This window comes from Erpetoichthys calabaricus, chromosome 18 (genome assembly GCF_900747795.2).
Source record: "Erpetoichthys calabaricus chromosome 18, fErpCal1.3, whole genome shotgun sequence".
Classification (NCBI taxonomy): Eukaryota; Metazoa; Chordata; class Cladistia; order Polypteriformes; family Polypteridae; genus Erpetoichthys; species Erpetoichthys calabaricus.
The window spans coordinates 57,401,666-57,417,973 of NC_041411.2; the positions used below are offsets into that span (position 1 = coordinate 57,401,666).

The 16,308-nt window shown below is 42.3% G+C and overlaps 6 protein-coding genes across 28 annotated transcripts in view; 4 read left to right on the plus strand and 2 right to left on the minus strand.

Annotated features, from left to right (window-relative positions):
• Window positions 1–16,308, plus strand: part of syn2b (synapsin IIb) — a 270,752-nt gene that overhangs the window by 218,017 nt on the left and 36,427 nt on the right. The window lies entirely within an intron of this gene.
• The window catches only part of LOC127525813 (peroxisome proliferator-activated receptor gamma-like), a 249,439-nt gene that overhangs the window by 148,847 nt on the left and 84,284 nt on the right, over window positions 1–16,308 (plus strand). The window lies entirely within an intron of this gene.
• Window positions 1–16,308, plus strand: part of tsen2 (TSEN2 tRNA splicing endonuclease subunit) — a 226,119-nt gene that overhangs the window by 87,048 nt on the left and 122,763 nt on the right. The gene's annotated exons all lie outside the window — the stretch shown is intronic.
• The window catches only part of mkrn2os.2 (MKRN2 opposite strand, tandem duplicate 2), a 211,981-nt gene that overhangs the window by 65,548 nt on the left and 130,125 nt on the right, over window positions 1–16,308 (minus strand). The gene's annotated exons all lie outside the window — the stretch shown is intronic.
• LOC127525814 (E3 ubiquitin-protein ligase makorin-2-like) overlaps window positions 1–16,308 on the plus strand; it is a 218,235-nt gene that overhangs the window by 29,871 nt on the left and 172,056 nt on the right. The gene's annotated exons all lie outside the window — the stretch shown is intronic.
• Window positions 1–16,308, minus strand: part of raf1b (Raf-1 proto-oncogene, serine/threonine kinase b) — a 303,901-nt gene that overhangs the window by 17,288 nt on the left and 270,305 nt on the right. The window lies entirely within an intron of this gene.

Sequence of the window (16,308 nt, forward strand, 5' to 3'; positions counted from 1 at the left end):
TGAATTCTCAAATTACAGGAGTGGCACACACAGAAAAAGCTATGACAGTTCTGTTTCAAGGATTTTAGATCCTATCTGTATATATTTAAGTAACCACATTGGGTGTGTGTGTACGTGTGTGAGGTGAGAGAGAGAGAGATTGAGAGAAGGAATGAGTTGATATGTTTTCAGAAATTATTAAGCAATTGTATACAATAAAATTTGTTTATTTTTGTCATTGAGTGTATCATTTCACTGTTAAAAGAAAGACCAGACTGCCAGCTGCAGTCTTACTATTTTGACTTTCAGACATTGGTCATGTTTTCATCTCAAAATTAATAATAATAATAAATTTTATTTAATAGGTGCCTTTCTTAGCACTCAAGGATACCTTACAATAAAATTAAAACATTAAATAAAATTAAAACAAGAGAATGATAAAATCAAAAAAGCAATAATTAGCAAACAAACAAAGATAAACTGGCAGTAACAGTGCAAAATTCACAATTGGGTATGCCAGTTTGAAAAGATAAGTTTTGAGGGTAGTTTCAAAATGTTGTTATTGAATCGAGCTGACGTATATGAGAGAGAAGAGAATTCCAGAGTTGAGGACCACTATGAGAGACGCTCGAGCTCCCAAAGAACAGAGTTTGATGTGCGGTACAGAAAGTAGAGGCTGCAGATGAGATCTGAGTGAGCGAGAGGGAGTGGTAAGTCTGTTCGAGATCAGTGAGGTTGTGGAGAGCTTTAAATGTTAAGAGCAGTATTGTGTATTGTATTCAGTAGTGAACAGGAGCCAGTGAAGTTGAGAGAGAATAGGTGTAATATGTTCAGTGGATGGTAGAACAGCTGGTTGTTATCCTGGCAGCAGAATTTTGTATAAGTTGTAAGCGATGGATAAGTTTTTGTGGAATGCAGATAGAATAGCATTACAGTAATCTATACGTGAGGTGTCTAGGGCATTAACCAATACTTCAGTACTGTGATGCGTAAGAACAGGACGAAGTCTAGAAATGTTTCGGAGATGGAAGAAGACAGTCCGAGAAATGTTAGTTATATGGGAGGAATTATTTAATAATAATATAATAATATTATTTAATAATTGCCCATTATCCTCTTTAATAAAACCACTGTGTGTGTCCAGTGTCCGTGTGTCTTCCGGTGAGTGTGCGCATGCGCGGTGCGATGCTTCAAAGCAATGCTTCAAAGGCTGCCAGATGCATCACACAAGACAGAGTGGGCAGGACCTATAAAATATTGCGCAGCCGATCCAATCGGATTTCTGGAAATGAGGTAAAGACTTAAAACAAAAGGCACGAAAAATCCAATTGGGTACTGAGATGCGGAGACCAGCTTCCCCAAAGAGGTGGGATTAGTGTTTGTTGTTGTGCAAGTGTTCACTCTGAGGAATGTCAGATTTGCGATTAAGAAGCCTGGCCCGGTAAAGTGTCAGTCGTTGAAGGGGTTTTCCTAAATATACGAATTTTCATGATATTACAATAGGATGACTTTTAAAAGTAGATTTATTTTCACACACATAAAATCCGTTGCTAGGGAGACGCCACACATACAATAATCAGCTGCACGCCAGCACAGATTAAAATACTTGCTGGGGAACTGCACAGTACTTGCTGGAGAGACGCCACAAGCACGATTATCAACTACACTCCACACATTACATCAGTTGCTGGGGAGAAGAATCTGCTGATTGCCCACTGTTGTGACAGAAAATTAAACGCATATTACGAACATCAAAGCCAGTATTACTGTCAGAGAAAATTACAGGCATTTTACGGAAATACAAACCAGTATTACTGCGAGAGAAAATTAAAGGCACACAATACAGTGACGCATATTACTGCCACATACAAGCCAGTATTACTGTAACAGAAAATATTGCGGACGTACAAGCCTATATTATTGTGACTATTCTACTAACAACATGCCACCCAAAAAAGAAGAAAAAGATAATGAGCGTCAGAAAAAACATTAAAAGAGAAAAGACTCAGAAGAGCAAATAGATCTATAGAGGAACAGGAAAATGAGCGTAAAGAAAATTCTTAAAGAGAATGCACTACTGTTCTAGCACCCGTTATTGTAACAGGGCTTCATATCTAGTTAGTGTATAAATGGATATAAATAATTGCATTTAAATGATTCTCCAAAATCTGTTGTATGTAAACAATACTGTTTTAAACATTATTGTTTTTTCATCAGAAACCCGGTTTCCCACGTTTACCTGTATTAGTTTTAAACTAGCCAACCCGCGGCGTAGCATACGCCGCATAATCATGCCGCTTTTTTAATGATTTTTAAGCACAGGAAAAAAATGAACATTTGAAAAATCCGTAATTTAATAAACCACCTAGAAAAGTAATATTGCAACAATGCACGCTACGAACCAACATACAATCATCGTTCAGTACGCACTGGCCTGTTCATGTGCCCGCTCCCAACTCCTCACCCGAGTAGCTTTCGTCTGTGTACAGTCCACATGCACCTCTGAGCCACGTTGTCTTTTCATTGTTCTGGCTGCTTTTCTATATATAATCCACCAAGTCACCCGACTATGGTAGTAGCGAGGGGGGGGGGGGGGTGTTGTACAAAGGGCAAGGACGTAATCAGTGCGAGCGTATGACCCGCACTTACTGGGAATTCCTCATTTGTGGGGAACAATTGCAAGCCCCGGTCTCCAGCACGAATAGGGTTCAACGGCTTACCCACGCCGGGTAGACACACATTGATCCATTCAGTCTAGCACGCCTGTAGTACTGGACATCCAAAGGCATCACAGACCTGTTAATGCTCAATCTCACGTGGCTGAAAGCCACTTGTCCCTCTAAGAAGTTGGACGCTGACCGCTGTTGGGTTGCATAACTATTTAGCAGGTGGGAGTCTCGTTCGTTTTTTGAATTAACCAAACAAATCGCTCCACCAACTAAGAACGGCCATGCACCACCACCACAGAATTGAGAAAGAGCTATGGAATCTGTCAATCCTCTCCGTGTCCGGGCCGGGTGAGGTGTCCCGTGTTGAGTCAAATTAAGCGAAAGGCTCCACACCTGGTGGTGCCCTTCCATCAATTCCTTTAAGTTTCAGCTTTGCAACCATACTCCCCGCCGGAACCCAAAGACTTTGGTTACCCGGTTGGCCGCCCGGCGGGTCATGGGTATGACGCCGCCGCATCACCTGTCAGCATCGTTTATTGTTGGAACTATGACAGTATGTGACCGTCTTCGAACCTCTGACTTTCGTTCTTGATTAATGAAAACATTCTTGGCAAATGCTTTCGCTCTTGCTCGAATTGGTGTCGGGCGTGTGCCATGGTCGGCTGCTTAGTGAATTGTTGGTGGGCAGGGCTCTGTGGTGTCGGCAGGCGTGGCTCTGTAAGTTGTCATCATATCCCATGGTCTTAGCATTGGTGGGCGGGGTCTCTGTGAGTTGGTGGGCGTGGCTATGCCGTGCGTATCCCATGGTTGTCTTGCTTGTTCTGTCTATAGATCTATAGATGGCACTTTTGCCACTCGCAATATGGCGGACACGCTGATGTATCGTGTCGTCTGGGCAACACAGTGAATGCGGCGTCTATCTATATATGTCTATGTGCTTAAACGCCACCTCGCCGCTGCGTTAACACAGAGCCTCAAGTACACGGTGCGGTTAGTCATGAACACATGGTAACAGTAGAGTGTGGTAATATTTTGCAAGGAAGTTTATGGGTACAAAAGCGAGAGCCAAGATACGATGTAGTACACGTGGAAAGAGAAACGAGACGCATTTACGAGACACAAAGCCAGCGCAGCCAGGTTGCAGAGCTTCAGCGAGGTACGTTGCCAATAAATCCAGATATGCTGAGCAATGAATGGAACAATCCGCCGCGGGTGTTTTTGGAGGTGGCCCAAGTCGCGCACGGACCTGATGGGTTGCAGCAACAGATGTCAGCATGTGACGGTCAGCTACCTGCAGAATCTAATACTACATGGAAGAATCTTGCAAGAGAAGGAGGGGCTTGCATGCAACAGGCATTCTTTGGATGGTCATATCAAAGTAGGGCGCTATGATGGTAAGAGCTCATGGGAGACATTTCTAGCCCATTTCCAGTTAATTGCTCTAGCCAATAGTTGGAATCCGTGAGATCAAGCTTTAAACTTGGCCATATCCCTTGAGGGTGAAGCATTGCAAGCACTAACTGATCTCAGAATAGAAGATAAACTCAACTTTAAAGCACTGACCAATGCACTTGAATGGCGCGTTTTGGAAAGAGGGAATCTGAAGCAGACCTGCAAAGTCAGTGGGCCAGCAAGGTCCGTGATGAATGAGAAAGTTTAGGGAACTTTGCTGCAGATGCTCGGGCATTAACTAGAAAAGCATTCTCTCAATTCCCTCCAGCCTCTCAGGACACCTTAGCCACAGAGGCATTTCTGAGGGGATTGACACCTCTTCCCTTGAGACACCACATGCACCTGGCAGCCCCATCTACCTTGGAACAGGCTCTACAGAACAGCTCAGAGAGTGGAAGAAGTCTTGAAAGGACCCTCACCTGTTAGCAGTAGCAGTTTACACTTGAACAAGTGCCAGCATCTGTTTCATCAGGCATGGGGAGCACAACCTGTACGAGACGGGCCACAGAATTCAATCACAAGATCAGGTAGCCAAGAGAGCTGTGGACAAGCTGTGTCAAACTCTTGTTTGTGTTGGCGTTGTGGAAGAGGTGGCCATTTAAAGAGGAACTGTCCAGTAAAAGATGAACAACTGCCGGGAAACACTGGGGAGGCCAGCGTAGATGGGAGGAACAATGGGGGATTGTTACATAAAGTCACAGCAGAGGAGTTCAATGCGTCTTGTGAGCTGGAATTCCGGGTGGGGCAGATAGGAACAGGGGCAAGCTGCTATGTTGCCATCCATGTTGAAAATAAGCCCTGCTACGTATTGGTGGATACTGGTTCTACAGTTACACTTGTACGCCCTGACACACCCCCACACGACTCAAACCTTGAACCACTACAGCACACTTGAGTACAGTCACTAGGGAGGAAACGCCAATGATTGGAAGGTTGAAAGTGAGGATGGAATTGACTGGTTGGACCAGAGAGCATGAAGTCTGGGTAGCTGCAGTGGAAGATCCATGTATTCTGGGCTGGACATTTGAGGAACCTTGGTGCCAGTATCAATTTACAGACAGAAACTCTGCATCTGGCTGGGGGTTCTATTCTACCCTTAACTTCTTCCTCTGGATCTTTGGAGAGCTCAGCCATGGCTGCTGTATCAAGCTTGGTCCAGCCTGTCACACCTCAAAACCAATCTACTACCATAAAATCACCACACTTGGATGCCCTTTCTATTGTACAATCACATTCCAGCCTCTTGATGGGAGAGGCACCGGAACCTCCACATTGTCCCGTTCAGGCAGACAGCCTTTCATCATGCTGCAAAGAAACTGGTGTACCTCAAGTGTCAAAAATTATTCAAGTAATCTGGGAGGCCAAGATGGAGGGGCTTGATTTTGTAGAAGGCCTGAAGGCACTCTTAATAAAGTATGAGGATTGTTTTGCTACCAATTCAGTTGATGTCGGACAAACCCATCTAGTCCAGCATGATATTGTGACTGGTGATGCCCCCTCTATACGGCAGAATGCATACATATACATGCAGAATTCCCTTGGGCCGGCAGGAAGCAGCAAATCAGATCCTGGAAGAGATGAAGAACGCAGGTATTATTGAACCTTCTGAAAGCCCTTGGGCCTTCCCAGTAGTAATGGTAAAAAAAAAGATGGCAGCTGGAGGTTCTGTGTTGACTATCGATGGCTAAATAGTGTCACACTTAAGGACTCCTATCCTCTACCCCGGATTGATGAATCTCTTGAACTGGTTGTTGGGTCTGCCTGGTTTTCCTCATTGGACCTTCACAGTGGGTATTGGCAGGTGGCTCTTACCCTACAGGCACAACTTAAAAATGCTTTCTCTACAGGGCAAGGTTTGTGGCAGTTCCGAGTCATGCCCTTTGGACTATGCAATGCCCCTGCGACTTTTGAACGCTTGATTGAACAAGTGCTTTCTGGGATTCCACCTACACAGTGTTTGGTGTACTTGGACAATTTCTTGCTGCATGGGAATACTTTTGATGATGCACTTAAAGCCCTAGAGGATGTTCTACGGGGGATACGGAGTGCAAGACTAAAGCTTCACCCACAGAAATGCCATCTGATGCAAAAGAAAATTTTATTTTTGGGTCATGAGATCAGCCACAAAGGTATAGCCACTGAGGAGGGAAAAGTAAATGTTGTGAAGCAGTGGCCAGAACCGAGTGACCGACATCAAGTTATAAAAATTACTAGGCTTGGCCTCATATTACCACAGATTTATCCCAGGATTCGCCACAATTGCAGCACCTCTACATAATCTCTTGCACACCGATGTGCCCTATCACTGGAAAGAGGAATGTAAGGAGCTATTTAGTGGCCTTAAACAAGCCCTCAGCCAGGATCCTGTTTTAGCTCCTCCTGACCTGAAGTTGTCCTTCCTCTTAAACACTGATGCAAGTAATGTGGGCTTAGGAGCAGTACTTTCCCAGACACATCCTGATAGTGAACAGGTGATGGCCTATTATAATCGGGCATTGTCAAAAGCAGAAAGAAACTACTGTGGGACTCGGTAGGAACTCCTGGCTGTAGTTTCTGCAGTTCAGCATTTTAAACATCTATGTGGGCTTCCATTTGTCATCCGTTTGGATCATGCTGCTCTACAATGCTTGCTGACATTCTGAGAATCCGAGGGACAGGTTGCCCGATGAATCAAGCAGCTTCAAGCATACAATTTATGTGTGGAACATTGAGCTGGACAGCGTCACAGTAATGCAGATGCTCTGTCCCGGAGGCCGTGTGCAGCCGAGGGTTGTGGTCATTGTGATCATCAGGAAGCCCAGGACGCTGAAGGAGCAGGTGAGACAGGTCCAGGGTGTCGAGCCTTAAATTTGATAGACACGGTTATAAATTGGTAGGGCCGACAGAAAGATGATCCAGCCCTACAATTGATCATTCAGTGGTTAGAGATCCAGCGTAAACCCAATTCAGTAGAAGTGGCCAGAGAATTCCTGGAAGTGAAGTGCTTGTGGACACAGTGGAACAGTCTTGCTCTACAGGAAGGGATTCTAATGCGGTCCTGGTGCGTACCTGCCACAGGTGAATTTCAGTGGCAACTGGTGGTTCCAAAAGCCCTCAGGGAGCAAGTTCTCAAAGATCACCATGGGGCCCCAGAAACTGGGCATTTTGACATAAGAAAAACTTTACACCGGATACAACAGAAATAACCCTGGGGTCACTGCTGGAGGGATGCAGAAGATCACTGCAGGAGGTGTGATGTATGTACAACCCGGAAGGGCCCTCCCGGACAGCCCCATGCGCCCCTACAGCAGTATCAGGTGGGAGCTCCCATGGAACAGGTAGGTGTTGATGTGTTAGGCCCTTTTCCTAGGTCAGAGAAGGGAAACCGGTATGTTCTTGTAGCAATGAACTACTTTACAAAATGTCCAGAAGCTTATGCCCTTCCTGATCAGGAGGTTGTGACTGTTGCCCAGGCGTTGAGGGTTTCTTTAGCCATTTTGGCATCCCAAATGAACTGCATTCTGATCAGGGGTGCAACTTTGAGTGTCGGGTGTTCCAGCAGATGTGTCAACAGCTGGGGATCCAGAAGACTCAGACTACCCCTTTACACCCACAAAGCGATGGATTAGTGGAACGGTTTAATCGGACTCTGGGTATCCAACTTGCACTTTTCACATCCCAGGGTCAGAGGGACTGGGATGACCAATTACCGCTCATCCTCATGGCATGTCATTCTGCTGTCCAAGAGTCTACTGGATGTACACCTGCACTCTTGATGCTAGGACGGGAGATCAGGACTCTCCCAAACCTTGCTTATGGCTTTCCCCCTGATTCGCTCTTTCCTTTACCCAGGTCCCAAATATGGCTGCAGTTTGCAAGATAGACTGGGGAAAGCCCATGCCTTTGCCAGGGACCAGCTGAAGGCTGCAGGTGAGCGACAACAATGTAACTATGACATCCAAGCCCAAGTAAGGCACTTTCAAGAGGGAGAACAAGTCTGGGTATACCACCCTCGACGTCGAAGAGGGCGTTGCCCAAAGCTGGATAGCCCATGGGTAGGCCCCTGTCAGATCCTTGCTCACCTAGGGGAAGTAGTTTATTGTGTACAAATTACAACAGAAGGGAAGAAACTTGTTCTTCATCGAGATCGGCTTGCACCATATTTAGGTGCCCATTTAGTTTCTCCTTTGGACATGGATGCCAAAGATGCCCCACCATTGACTCCCATCCCTATTCCAAATGAAAGCACAAGTTCAGTGGAGCATAGTGATGGCGGATCTGGAACTCAGGAACATGTTCCTCCACGGCCCAGACGCAGAAGAAGGCTACCAAGATGTTTATTGGATTTTGTGATCCCTCGGGGCGAGGAACTGGGGTGGGGGGGGGGAGCAGTGTGACGTACTGTAATTAATGTTTTCTGTTTACTCTGTTTAGGGCAGGCTCTGCGTTTTTACAACTACATAGAAAGACAGAAGGTGTGTGCACAGGGGGAGGGAGGAGACAGGAAGGAAGGGGGTGTGGAGACATGTGTGTATGGATGAGAAGAGAGAAAGTCTCAAAAGTCAGCAGTGTATGAAAAACGGGTAAAGACAAAACACATAGTGACATTTCATTGTTTTATAGGTGTGCCTAGCGACCTTAAACAGCGGCCTGGGAAAGTTTTATTGCTGTTCTGTTCAGTTCTTGTTTAATAAACTGAGCATCTTTGGAGCACCACGTTTCCAGCACTTGTTTTGTGTCTCACCCCACTTAGTTGCTACAATACTATGAAAATAAAGCATGCTGTTTGTCTATTTATTGGGTACTTGATTGTCACAAGCTTACTACGGAGTTGCGCAATTTCGGTGAATTATCTTTCGGACAAGTATGCAGAAAGATGCATGATATGTAAGTAACAAAACTGAAAAATTTTAAACCTGGTTTATCCAGTTCCTGGTCACGAAACACTGACGACTAACCTGACAGTCCTGGGCACAAGACAAGATAGAAACAGGGCCCACTCATGCGCACTTACCTATTCAAAGTCACCTGCAAATTTTTGGGGGCGTAAAGAAGAATCTGATGTAATTGAAGAACAACGTACGTAGTGGTGCTGATTTCATATGGTGCAAGATTCGAACCTAGGGCACTGAATCCATAAGTCGTCTGTGCCGATTAATTTTTCTGATACAAATTACAAGTAAAAAAAAGTTATTAATTTACCGTTTGTTGCCACCACCTCCTCCTATAGTTTCCAGCATATTTGCGTACTCCAGCAGCTCATGCTACGTTGAAGATCAACTCATCCAGGGTTCAGGTAGCTTAAAATTGTATGTTAAAATGACTTAGGCTTATGAGATTTCTGTACAGCTGAAAACTAAGCATAATGTTTCAGTTTTAGGCAGAGGTGGCCTTAGGGGTGTGCAGGGTCTAAGACTGACCAACCCCACGCGGGGCCAGTTACGTCAAACGCTGTTACTGGTATGTGTGGACAGTATAAACTAGCATGCAAATAAATAAAAATTATGTTAACGTACACCGGATTTTCTCATTACCGTATCGGTACTTGTGTACTAAACGGACGGCTAGTACCCTTTTCTATTATCGTGACGCAAATCGGATTTTCGTTTTTAACATTAGGCACCCAAAGGGGACATTAACATTAGGGACCTTTAAGGAAACTATGCTCCACCCTCACAAATTTTAAGGTTAGTATTTGTGGTTGGGGTAGGTCGGTCTAATAATTTAAACTCCAAAAATTAACTAGACTGGGTACATGATAACACACAGACTTTATAAAAATACAACTGGAGAATACAATTTGACAAATCCACTCGAACGGAACACGCAGACCTCAAAAGCGGGGACCCTTTAGGCGCGGGGCCTGGGACGGTCGCCCACTTGCCACCCCCAAACGCCGCTCTTGGTGTTAGGTCCATGCTAAGTGACAGTTCGCGTTTCAAGAGTGCTTACACACAAGAAGAGTGCACACTAGAAGTGCAGCTCCGCTTCCTAGTCGAGCACAGTTGAACCCTATTTTGTGTCGTAATTCACGTCTTGAAATGGTGACCCTCACATTACTGGTAAGGCACATAACTTCTGTTTTAGTTAATATTGGAACAGCTACTGATAAATAAATGCTTTCCATTTGTAGAAGAATCCCCTGCAGACAAGACATCTGCTTGCAGCTGCACTGTCATTAGAGCATAGCCTTCTGACGAGTTATTTTTAAACAATACAGGCTTAAAAACTAAATATTTACGCAGTTAAATCATTGAGAGCCATGCGCTTAGGAATTAAATTAGAGCTGTAGCATATAGCTATTTGCAGACATTACATAATAAGCTAGGCTGGTAAGGAAACTAATTAGCTGATGGGAAGAGAGCACCAAGTACAGAAGTCAATTTAATTACTTTGAAAATGTTTCTGTCCTTATTGTTATGATCTACATGTTTTTTCACAGATCACTAATGAAACGTTAGTATTCTAACATATCATATGTTATGGGAACCATAAAACTGTGAGCATTTGAAAAACAAACATTTATTCAGCTGCAGTAAAATGAAGCTGACATTCAGATTTCACAACAATGGAGATTCAGAAAGCTAAAGTTATTGTTATCCTTTGAATTGCTTACTTGCAGAGGCTGGTGGAGATCTGTAGGCTGGTAGTATTGTGGGACCACCTACCTGGAGAATACTGTAGGTATCCTTCACTCTTAAAAATAATGGTTCTTTAATGGCACTATATGGTTCTTTATTGTGTTGTTTGGTTCCTCATAGAACAATTGCTTGAGAAATATTAATTTAATTCTGGATTTGGTTCTTTGTATTAGAAGTTGGTTCTTTCAGCTTGGTAAAACCTCATAATATGTAGGAAAAATGGAAATCTTTAATGTATGTGAGACTACAGAACACTAACATATTAAGAAAACCTGGGTTTAGCTTATGGTATTGGATGTATGTAGCAGGAGTCCTTTTAAAACCACAAATCATTGGTATTTCACAAATCTGTTATCATATAATCATGGTTATTTATTATGTGGAGCATGTTACAGATCTAAATAAGTAAACAATTCTTTCTGGAACCTTAATGTGTGGGGGTCTTTTGGGAACCAAAAGTGGTTCCCCTATAGCATTACTTGGATGATCCACTCTGGCACCATTAATTTTAAGAGTGTAAGTACAGAAAATGTTTTTTCTGTGGCTACCAGGAATGCAGCACTATGTGGGGACTATGATATGGTGGGGTAACTGTTCACCCTAAGTCATGCTTCACCATCCTGCCTAAAGGGGCGGTGTAAAAAATGGGCTGTAGTTCAGCATTTAAAGATGTGAAAGCACTGAATCAATGTGGGTCATTTGAGTACATTAAAAATGCTTTGTCTTGATTGGCTATTGCATGAAAGAAGAAGACAATGATGATGTTCCCTTGCTGACATCCTTAAATTAACCATTTCCTTGTGATTCAGCCACAAGCCTGCCTATGCAGTTATCATCATAGTACTATCTGTTCTCACCTTCCATTTCTCTCCCTGCCTCTGACAACTGACCTCTCTTAAGTTAGCCCTTGCTCCAAATCTCAAAATTCTATGATCAATAGGTCACTGGCTTGAGGTGTGTCACTTCCCTGGCAAGCCACAGAATTACTTCCTGCTTTAGCTACCAGGATGGTCTACTAGAATGCCTGCCAAGAGGCCCCTGGTATACTTGCCAACCAGAATTAGACATCATTATTAGACATCAAAGGGTTGGGTGTTCCAGGCACTTTCTTGATGCAGAAATGTGCTGACATCTGCTGGCCCGTAAGAGTAAAACAAGCCTTCTTCTAGTCCTTACAGACCTCATCCATTAAAGGGTAATATGGTGTCAACTTTGGATTACATGCTGCCCCCTATCAGCTAGGAACCTTTCCTTCCTTTTCATCAACACATGTATTGAGTCAGGCTTCCCTAGTCATCTCTGGTCACCTGTACTCAACTGTTTTTCTCTCTCTTTTTATGGTTCTTTCCTGCTATATAATGTCTATGCTTGCAGAAACAACTCTCCCTAGGGGGTTTCATTTTTTCCACAATGGCATGCAGAGATGTACCCTTATTGCCAATATAAATGTTTCTCACCTCTAGGGTTTAAGCCTGATTCTTCCAATGAATGATGTTAAACTATTGACACTTGAAATCTTCACCATCTGAGCAACACTTAACAACACATAGTAGGGAGTAGATGATCCATTGTAGTTATCATTAAGTTCTACTAACTTGAACTACAAAATATGAGAGGGGACACAGTTAGGGTAATATCATTCTCAAAGATTTTTTGCAGACTCCAGATCAACTAAATTTATGAATTCTGATGATTCCTGGATTTAACTTAGCTCCTATTCACAGTTAGCTGGTAGACATTGTAATACTTGGCCGAATTCTAGTTTAAAATAAGAGAAAGAGACAGCATAAAAGATCACTTCTGAATGTTGCTTGACTGCCACACCCAGTTATCATTTTGTTAACTGTTTGAGAAATCATCAAAAACAAAAGCATTTGCATTTCCCTATTATGGGTGACTTCTGCCAAACCCATCTTAGATGAAGTGCCATCATGGTTTAACTTCACACCTTCCCTTGTCCTAGTAGTGGATGGGACACAAGACACCAATAAGTATTAGATCTAATTCACTAGCCTCACGTCCATACACACCACTGACTTTGCATTAACATTGATAGATGTCTGCAGAACTCATATGACATTAACACCTGCTGGGGGGTACCTCCTACACTGCATCATTTCAAAGGTGGACACCAACTAAGAATAAGAGGCATGATGGGGGGCCAGGGCATTACTCAAAATTAGACAGATATGAGGCATATGGAGCTAACTGTAAATAATAGCAAAAGCCTGCACAATGGACGGAGAGCATTAGAGATGACGCATTAGTGTGTGTTAGAAAGTATGCTGCAACAATAAATAAATGTGTCCAATCACCCTCATTAGCCTGCAAACTTGCATCTACTAATGGTGTGTTAGGAATAAAGGTTAATCAGGGTCTGACTTGGCTGGAAGATCTGCAAAAGAAAGAACGCTGAGCCATGGTCAGCTAGTTTCACAGGAAAGGGTGGCTATAATTAGTGATCTTCCTAGAGAGTCAAAGGTGACACTAAGAACATTGCATAGGAAGTTGCTTGGTTGTTAAGCCATTGACTGTAAGATGCAAGATAGTGGTGTTCACACCACTAATGTAGCCTACTTGTGTTCTGTTTGTGGAAATATGTAAGGAATTGTTTTGTAAAGCAACTTGGCAGGGAGAGTGGACTACTGTATATATGAGATAGGGTTTGTTTGGTCAAGCAGGTGACCCAATCGTCAGATCAGGACTTTTTGCCCAGCTTAGACCCTGTATGTATGAAGTTAATACTTTCTCCCATGTCATGTGACTTTTTCTCACATTTTGAAAGTGTGCGTATTTGGCTGATTGGTGACTCTAACTTAGCATTGTATGAGTGAATGTGGCCTGCAACTTACTGACAGCTGGGTTCTAAACTTTGGCTGATGCTTGGGAGCCATCGTAGGGCTTAAAACAAAACGAAAAGTTCACAAAAAGTTTGCTCACAACAATCGGACCACAAGCAAGGTATGCGATACGCAGAGAACTGAGATGCGTTGGGGACTCACGTTTGCTGTTCTTGCGAGATTACACCACGTTAGCAGCAGCTAATCAGAGCCCAAGAGAATGAAAATCATGCTCTGATTGGTTGAGTCTCCTCTTTCAGCCAATAACGGGCCTTGTAAGAAATCATCTTGGTACTGTAACGTGAAACTCTTTGTCTACCGTAGTGTACAATGTACGTATATTTAATGATTTACTGTATTGCTTAAATGTTCATTATTTTATATACATATTGACTTTTTACTGCATTTTAGTCAATATTTACAGTTATGTTATATTATAAATTATAATACATATTGTTCTAACGAACTCTTGTCTAGCATGCATAGTGACAAATAAAAAGCCTATGTACATTTCGTTATGAATTGCGACTCTGTCTACGTATTCCTGTATGTAGCAGTATGTAGTTAGTAGTGTATTGCTTAAATGTTACGTATATGTTAGTTATTATACATTATAATATTGTTCTAACAAACTTTTGCCTAGCACACATAGTGACTGCTGAAAACCATATGCTTTGTTATGAATTGGCTGCAAAGTACACTACAGGTAGGCTGTACTTATTGAATTTTTACTCCATTTTTATTTATATACAGTACAGGTATATATATATGTTATAATTACAGTAATACATTGTTGTTATTAATAGTTCAGCATAGAAAAATGCTTATTTCAACGTAAAAATTTGTCAAAAACCCATAAAAAAACATCACTATAAAAGCACAGATTTCCGCAATAGAAAATTACATATGTTCCACAGAAAAAATTGTGATATAGCGGGGGCGCAATAGCTGAACCACGATATAGCTGGGGATCACTGTACACCATTTGAAAAAAAACAGTGAATCTAATTGAACTCATCACCTTCTACAAAGAGACAGATGATATTATTGGTTTATGCCATCATCAATCATAAGCAATCCCCCTTCAAAGCACAGAGTACAGCACACAGTCCTGGAGAGCAAAAGAAGCATCAAAACTGCTGAACATTCCTTGAATATTCATTTTTCTATATTATTTTGAGTCCAGTTGCACATACAGATATGGTACTGGATTAAAAATCACAATAAGTGGGATCTACTTAACCTGCTCACTCCACTTGTTAGGGAAACATTGGAAATACTGTGTGTGATTTTAGTTTCTTCATATCAGGATGATCATAAGAATGACCAGACCCATTTGGGGACTATAGGGTTTGAGATACATGCAATAGAAGAAGAACTTCACAGGTACACTTTCATTGAATTCTGTCTTGTAAGAACACATAACTGGCAGCGGTTTGATTAAATGTAACATCTTGATGACTTTCATTTTGTTTGCTTGATATTGTTTTACATAGACTTGGTGAACAGTAGTTGACAAGTTCTGTTTAGTAGTGTGTTCTTATGTTGTAATGAAGACAGCTAACTGCTGATCTGGTTACACAATTAGTCTAACATAATTAGTCTAACATAGTCTAAATTAAATAGATTTGCTCAAGTCTAAGATGTCTTGTTCATCTCACTTTAGTCATCTACTAATCTGTCTATGAGCAGAACCCTGAAAAGCCTCAGGATTTTTCAGAAGGAATACCCTGCAACAATACATCTGTGAGAGAAAATAGTTGGGTTTCTTAGGCCTCTTTTGAATTTAATGATGTACTTCATTATTACACCTATTAGCCTCCATGTGTGTTACATTTTGTACAACTGCAATGTCAGAGGAAAGCTGATAGGTCGTCCCATGCTATGTAGTAGGTGGTGGTCTTACTGTAGTACCTTTCATGAAATCAGTATTTCAAAGCATTCTAAGTATAAAAAGTGTTTAGAGGATCTAAGAAGACTAAAGGTTTATTTAATGTAGACTGGCAATTGCCCTTATAAAAATGTCTGCAGCTAGGCCCAAAAAATTAACATGTCTCATCTTGACTGTGACAGGTGGTGGGCAGCTGAAGAACATTCACATGAACCAGTTTGTGTACCTCTGATACTGCTCACTAAATAAACCAACACTTGTCACCTTGTATTTATACTTCTACTTTACTTGCTGTCATCTTTATGTGTTTCCTTTGAAGGATTTCTCCCTTCAGGGTCCAATGGACGTGAAAATGAAAATTTACCTGAAAAGCTTTTCGATGAGTGCTAGCAGTACACATGCTCAGCATGCATAATTGTGTCCCCATTAGGCTCTCTCTATGTAATTCTTATTTCAGCCATTTGTCCAGTGTTGAGCCTCTTTTGTGGGGTGAATATAGAAGTGTTGAGGGGCATATCACAATGCTTGAGGAGAAACAGAATCCACTCTTGACACATCTGTCAGATGGAGAAAGAAGACAGGAAAGCAGTAAGCTTCCACATGTTGCAAAATCATGTAACATTAGCAGACAATGCATTCCAGCTCTGTATGATCTGAAAGAATGATCTTTTTAGTGTATGAAGGCTACTGCATTGTTTTGTCACTTCAAACTCCTGTCCACTTGCACTACACATCTGGGAAATATTCGATGATTCCAGCAACTTGTGCTAGTTAGAAGCTTCTATTTGACAGGCCAAACTAGTGCCAGTTTACTTTTACTCAATGGCTGTCTTTGTGCCACACTAATGACATTATAT